The sequence below is a fragment of the Rhinolophus sinicus genome, linkage group LG13 (genome assembly GCF_036562045.2).
Source record: "Rhinolophus sinicus isolate RSC01 linkage group LG13, ASM3656204v1, whole genome shotgun sequence".
In the NCBI taxonomy this organism is placed as follows: Eukaryota; Metazoa; Chordata; class Mammalia; order Chiroptera; family Rhinolophidae; genus Rhinolophus; species Rhinolophus sinicus.
The window spans coordinates 41,710,514-41,717,979 of NC_133762.1; positions in this window are offsets into that span (position 1 = coordinate 41,710,514).

A 7,466-nucleotide genomic window follows, 5' to 3' on the forward strand; every position below is an offset into this window, starting at 1 on the left:
TCTCCTCGGCAGGGGGCCCTGGCAAGGCCCAGCCCGCCGCCTGCCCCGCCCCCTGCATTCATTCTGGTTACTCGGGCGATAAACTTTCCTACTCCTCCTCCAGTAATCGCGCCCCGACTAACTAGACGGGCCGGCGCGCCTCCCCTGGGCTACGCCCTGGCTCGCAGAGCCCACCGCCCTCCCGGCGCGGCAGCGTCGGGTATGCTCGCTGCCCGCCTCGTAGATTCTCCTCTGGCCTCGTCGCGCCCTCGGCCTTCTCCTGGGTCAAGGTCTGGCTCGCGATTTCTTTCCTTCCCAAGATGGCCCGGTTTTCCTTCCCGGACAGGCGGGAGCCCAGCCCGGGGACGCGCCTTCTTTGGCGCCTTGTCTCCTGCTAGTATGAATGAGAGTGGGGCGGGGAGAGAGGGAGAGAGCTTGTATGTCTTTGTGGGCAGGTGGTGGTGTGCGCGGGCAGGTGGGCGTGCGCTGCGCTGGGGTCCGGCCAGTCCAGCCCATGCGATGAACCCCCTGGCCTGACCTTTGGTGGCTTCTCAGCAAACGATTCCACAACCGTCAGGCCCTGGATTGACCCAAGACCTCCCCTACCGTTCCCCCACCTCATCCCCTGCACACTGCCCCCCCCCCCCCCCCCCCCCCGTCCCCGCCTGAGGACTAGCAGCGATCCCTACCTCATCGGCTGCTGTAACGGAGTCCTCAGCCACTGTCCCCCAGGCATGGAAGAGTGCAGGCCGGGCAAGCAGAGGGTGAGTCTACCTCTGTGAAGGGGCTGCCCTGCAGCCCCCAAGGGCTCCTTGAGTGTTGGGAGAGCCCCAAGCACAGACCTGATGAGCGAGGCTGACCCAGTTTCCCCTGCCAGCAAAATAAGAACAAATTAGAAGCAAAGCCATGGGGTACCCCTCTTGACAGATAAATGGCTGAGGCTTAAGATGGCCCTGAGCACCCTCTCCCTACAACTGCAGAAGATGCTGGGGAAGATACCTACCTAACTGGGTAGACTGACTTGCCTAGCTGCATGCCTCTTTTCCTTGGGGTGAGCAGGGACTGAGAGAAGAAAAACAGGATCGCCCTGGGTACCCCCTTTGCTCTGTCGTCTACCTAGACCCCCAGCCCATGGCACAGACTCCAGGAGTCATGGGGATGGAGGAAGGAGGTTGAGGAGGGGCTGAAGAACCGATAGGCTGACTGCCCAGGGAGCATGCTGGATTGGGGGTGGGCAGGGGCTGAGCCCTTGAAAAGCCACCCGTTTTGCCCCGGGCTCCTCCCATCTAGGAATGCCCAGGTTCTGCCTCTCCCTCCCTGTGTCACCAGCAGCTACCAAACACCTGGACATTCCAACCCAACTTTCAGGAAGCCACCCTGGATTGGAGGGGCAGCTTCTCAGTCTCCTTACTACAGCCTCCTCCTCTCTCATCCGAGGAAACAGAAGGCCACAGCCAAGGCCTCTCCTAGTGGTCTATGACCCTCACTCTTACAGGTTCATAACTGACACTAACCCCTAATCCACCCTGAGCTCTGCCCCTGCTGCAATGTGAGAAGCTCTTTCTTTTAGTCCTCCCACCCACCACCTGACCTGTGTGGATCAGAGGCTGAGGGGAAATGCAGGTGCCTCGGGTCTCCCCATCTGTATCCCACTGGGGCCTTACACAGGCAGGTGCTTTAGGGATCCAGACATAAACACACTCATTCCTTCCATTCCCTCCCTTGGGTGTCCCAGTCACTGGGCTGTGGACACAACCGCAAGCGTGCTGGGTTCCACAAGGCACTTAATGGCTTTGCAAAGTACTTTCAACTCACTTTCCCTGTGCCACCTTATGCCTGTAGATTTTAGAATTTGGAATGAGAATTGATTCTATAGTATCTCATTAAAAAACAAAACCTAAAACACTTCCTAGAACTCCTTGCTCCAGTTACCACCCAATTCCTCAGCTACGCTTGAGAACAAATTTCTCCAGAGTTATCACTACTCCTCTGTCTCCACGCCCTCTCCCTACTTCCCTTTGACGCCCATCTTTTGTCCTCACCACTCCACCGAAACTCCTCTTGTCAAGGTCAGCCTCTGTCAGCTTTCTTGCCAGCCCCTCTCCGCCCCAGCAGCACACAGCACCAACAGGACCTCCTTTTTCTTGTAATGTTTACTTCTCTCCCAACCTCCTCTGACCTAGCTCTCGGCATTGGGCTACGCTGATCTTTCCCTGAATCCACAGCTCTCAACCAGCCACAGTAGTCAGTCACTGAGTTCCCTCCTGACTTCAACATGCCACAGCCCACTTTTCCAGCTGCCCCCCCCCCCACACACCTGGATGTCTAATAAGCAATTCAAAAGAAATTCAGGCAAAATGAAGCTCTAGAGTCCACCATCCACCTGGCTGCTCTCGACCTTGGCGTCATCCCAATTCATCAGATCCACGAGCAAGTTTTGTTGGGCTTACCTTCAAAATAGAACACAGTTCTGCCACCTTGTACCATCAGCCTGGTCCCTCAGCTTGCCTTCTGACTTGCCCCCTCCCCTAATTCATTCTCCACCCCCAATGGCTTCTCGTGGCACTTAGAGAAAAAAAAAATCCAAATTCCCTGCTGTGGCTTAGAGGAGTAGGGGGTGGGATAGGGGATGTCGTACAACCTGGCCTCTGCCTGTTTCTCACCTCATCCTGTATCTCCTGCTCCCAGCGGAACACTGCTCCAGCCACAGTAGCTGCCAGCTGTTCCTTCAACACAACCAGCCCCACCTGCCACAAGGTCTTGACAGTCTGGTGCTAGGAAGGTGTGTCCACAGCTCTTGCCACAGCTCATTTTATCCTTCAGCTATGCTCTCTATGCGTCCCAGTTACGTCATCTTAGTAGGTGCCTGTGTCCTTTCATCACAGACCCTCATGGCACGGCCTTCTTCATTCTTATTCTTCTGCCTGGGTTCTGTTCCCCTGGCTAGACTGGAGCTCCTTCAGAGTAGGGCTGTGTGTCTCACCAGCACAGCTCCTAGCGTAGTAGGTGCTCAATAAACCTGATATGTTGCGCTCTTGATCAATGTCACCATATGTAGTCCTGGAGGCCTTCAAACCAATAAAGCCCTGGAGATGACCTCTTTGTCCTTCATCCTCCACTCCTACTAGGGTTTTCCAGCCAGATGCTCTGATACCCTCTGCCTCCTTCCTCTCACCCTGGACTCCATAGCCATGACTGAGTCCTTTTATTTCTACTTCTAGTCTGCCCCTTCCCTCTGCCCTTGCCTTCCTTGGATCCTTGGTAAGTGTTGGGACCCTTGCAGCCATCAGCGTTCCCTAGAGTCACTCTGGTTTTACAAGCTTCTTGGGGCTCCCGCTCCCCAGATCAGGCAGCTCTGACCTGGTGTTCCTGGGAGAGATGTTCCCACACTATCCCTCCATTGATGCTAGTGGGTGGGTGGGGGGGACCGTGGCCTGCCTCTCTCTTGGGGGACATCTCCAGGTCCTATAGGGAGATGGGAGGAAGACCCTTTGGTGCCCAACTAACACAGCATTAAGCCCTCGCTCCCAGTTGCCATCTATCCATACTGAGAGGAAGATCCAGGCTCCTATAAGGGCAGCCAGGAAGGCCACCAAGTACCTGTTCCCCTCAGGACAACATCCCTCTCGGTCCCACACCCCAGCCTCCCATCCATACTACAGTGAGAATGTAGCACTAAACTGAGATCTAATGGCTCTCTGCTCAATGATGCTATGTGGACAGCAGATTGTGGGCAGGAAGGTTCCAGGGCTGCTCCACTGCCCTCATGTCAAGCCCTCCTGCTCTCTGACCTGGGTTCCATTTCCACAGCCCAGCTTCTCAGCCAAGAATGCCCTGGAGAACAGACACCACCAAACACCAACCTGCTTTCGCCCACCCTGCTCCAGGGGCTGCAAGAGATATGCACGCCTTCGAGACAATGCCTGAAGACTTCCCCTAGCAGGCCCTCCAAGGCAGGTGTGCACCACGTCAGAATCCTGCCCACCTTGCTGAGATGTAGATCCCCAGGCTGGACCCAGGGTTCTCATTAATAGGTCCTCTGGAGACCAGGAATCTGCATTCCAACAAGCTCTCCAGTGCATGTTGAGGGATGCAGAGGGCTTGGGACAAAAGCCACAGGGCTGGCCTCAAACTCCCCTACCCATATCTACCCTCAGGCCCTACTCCATCTGAATCCCATCACCGGCCACCTGAGGCTTCCTAAGAGTTTGGGCAGCCTGTCACCCTCCCAGCCACCTTTGCCCTCTTTGGCCTTTCTGTGTACCCCAGGTCCTCCCCATCCACGGTCCTCATTCTCACTGGTCCCTGCGACAGGGTGCTGCCCGAGGTCCTGCCTTGAGCCTACTATTCAGGGATGCCAGTGCCTTTGGCTTCACTTCAGACCACCCTTCCTGTGAGATCCATCCAGCTCCTTGCAGGAAGCTGGATGCACTAGGTAGGGAAAGTTAGCAGGAAGGCACAGGGCAACACCCTGAAGGCCTTTTAGTTCTCTGATATCTTTTATCTGTAAAACAAAGAGGTTGAAATGGAGTCTTTTTAACTAGAAAATTCCATGAATTTTTGGTTATTAAGCCATCTTTCCTCTTCCTGTTGTCCTTATTTTGCTTTTATTTGTACATTCATCCAGGCAAGAAATTTAGAGTAAAGATGTAAAGCTTCTTAAAAATTTGAAGCTATAAGAGGGAAAAAAACCACTTTACTGGTATGGGAAAAACAGTAGTAATTGTAGGATAAAATGAAATATCTTCACATTTTATTTAATTATTTTTTTTTCTCTCTACAGATTATAGTCATTTGTTTGACATAAAATTTATAGGTCCTGGTACAATTTTTTTTTTTAAATTAAAGTTTATTGGGATGACAATTGTTAATAAAGTTACATAGATTTCAGGTGTAGAATTCTGTACTACATCATCTATACATTGTGTGTGCACCACCCAGAGTCAGTTCTTTTTCCATCACCATATATTTGATCCTACAATTTTTTTTAACCAAATTATTTTGGCTGGTCAATTTAGCAATTGCAGAGGCCTGGGGAAAACAGTAATAATTTGTGGATAAACAAATTTATTTTTCTTCAAATTTTTGGAGAATGAAACAAAAATTTTTTGGAATTGTTTCAAAATGTTGGGTTTTTTTCCACTTTGGCTTTTTCCACTTTTACCTTGAGGTCATCCCCTTAATTCTTGTCTAATTAGTCATTTTGTCTTCTCAATTGTTCCTTCAAAATCACTCTCCAGTTGGTCCACTTCTCACCCCCATCAATGTAGAGCAGCCGTCTCCCCCACCCCTCACATTACAGTCTACGGGATCTTTTAATATTATTTAGGAAAAAAGGGATTCTCCAACAGGCTCCTCTGAACACTGGTGTGCTGAGGCACTATAAACCAAACAATGGTGGCCTTTCTTCAGTCTGAAAGGGGAAATGATTTTAGTGGATAGAGGTTTTCAATTAAATTTTTTTCCCCCTTGGTTAAAAATCACCAACACAATGAAATGACGTAGTGCTTATCACTTGTACAAGAAAAGACTAGCAGAAAGCACAATTTTAAAAATCAAGTAGGATTTTGGTTTTAATAGAAAAGCTGCAGGGGGATGTGCAATGCTGGTTTGGGGAGCAAGCCCTTCTTTGGGGGACTCAGCTCCCCACTGGGTCTGGCCTTGGGGGGCTGATCTTTGAAAGTGCACAGTGACCCTTGGCCAGGTCCTGACCACTGTAACTGGTTCAGGGGTGGGAATGGGACCCCAGACTTTGGGATTGCCTCTGGAGGGAGGTTGGGTCTTGCCTTTGGGTTGTTGGGCCGCTGGTGGCATTATTGCCAGGCAAGTGTTGCCACCAAGGATGAAGAGAGGGCTCAGATGCCATGAGTGCCTGGGCCCAGCTGAACTGGAAGCTGTCACCAACCAGGACTCCTATTATAGTAACCAAGCCATTCCCTTTCTATCATGGGCCGGAAGTGGGGCATATGGTTGTTTTCTTTGGGCATGATTGTTCCCTAGATTGTATGATAGAAATGAATACATCGGTATTTTTCCATGCTCCTCAGAGCTCTGTGATTTTCAGCAGCTCCACTTGAGACCCTCTGCTCCAAATTACACTCTCCGCATATTTATCCCACCAGGATTCCCAGATTCTGGGGCTCCCACTGTCAAGTATGCCCAGTAGTTCCCTGTGGGCTGCATGTGGGGGATGGGCCCCCTTTTTGGTCCCCAGGTTTCCTGGCTTCTTAAGTTCTCCTGGTTTTCAAAGATCATCCAGCCTAGGAGTCCTTCCCCACTTACTGTCTCTCCCACCTTTCTGGCAATTCTTTGGACGTAATCCCAAAAGCCTGGCAGTTTCGGGAAGTACAGACACCGGAGCTCAGTCAAGGTTCAAACCTGGCCCCGCAGGATGGGAGGCTGGAGGCTTTGGGGAAAGAGGTTGTGAGGCGGTTGATACGGCTGGTCAAGCCCACCCCCAATTCTCTGGGCCCCTCACAGAAAGTTTTGCATTTAGTTGTATATGACTAATTGCATAGAACCTCCAAATCCAAGACTCCCTTCCCCCCCACCATCTAGAGAGGCTGCATCCTCCCCCTTTGGAAGGGCCAGCTTCCAAACCTTCCCAGTGGGGCACTTCCCTTGTCCGGAGGCCCCAGTGTGGAGGCTGGGACAGGAAGCAAAGTCTCAGTGGACTTGCTGCCTCCCAGCGGTGCCCCTCCCTGGTCGGCCCTTTTCCCAAAACGGCAGAAGCCCTTCCTCCTCGCCCTGTGGGAGATGTGAGCAGCGCCTGGGTCCGAAGCCTCAAGGCCACTTGCGGTGGGAAGCGCCAGTCCAGCCCTGGGCCCACCAGGAACTGCCTGGCGGGTGAGGTCGGAAAGTTGGGCATTTGGGTTTCATTCCTCTAGAGCTTCGGTGCCCTCTGCCTTAGAGCATGATGTCCCAGGCTAGCGCCGCGTGGAGCGCTTGGAGGGCATCTGGGACCTAAGGCGGGTAAGGGCAGTGGCTCTGCGACCTGGGCCATCCTTTGTGCCTTGGTTGTTCTGTACTTGTAAATTGGGGTGGAGTGGCCACTTCGCCGAGTCTGACTGGGATTAAAGAGGCCAGTGAGCGATGGCTCCTGCTGCAGCCTGAAACTCACAGGCTCCCTGCCGTCCAAGACGAGGGTGGGGGAAATGGCGGATGTGGCTTCTCATAGGTACCCGCGAGGGATGGAGGGCTTTGTTCTGGGGCCCCAGGAGACACCCATGCCGCCAGCTTCCTGGAGCCCCTGTCCGGGTTCTGGGACTCCTCGAGACTGCTGGCCCCCAAGCCAGGGTGGTCTCCACCTAGGAATTTTATTCTCTGTGGGCCACTCTGGGGTCTGGGAAGGGGAGTGGGTGTCCCAGCAAAGAGGCATTCTGGGAGAATTCTGAGGGAAGGTCCCCAGTTCCAGGGGGTGGGCCATCTCCTCAACCCCACCCCAGGGACACCTGGGGACTGAGCACAAGACAGGCAACTACAGGAGG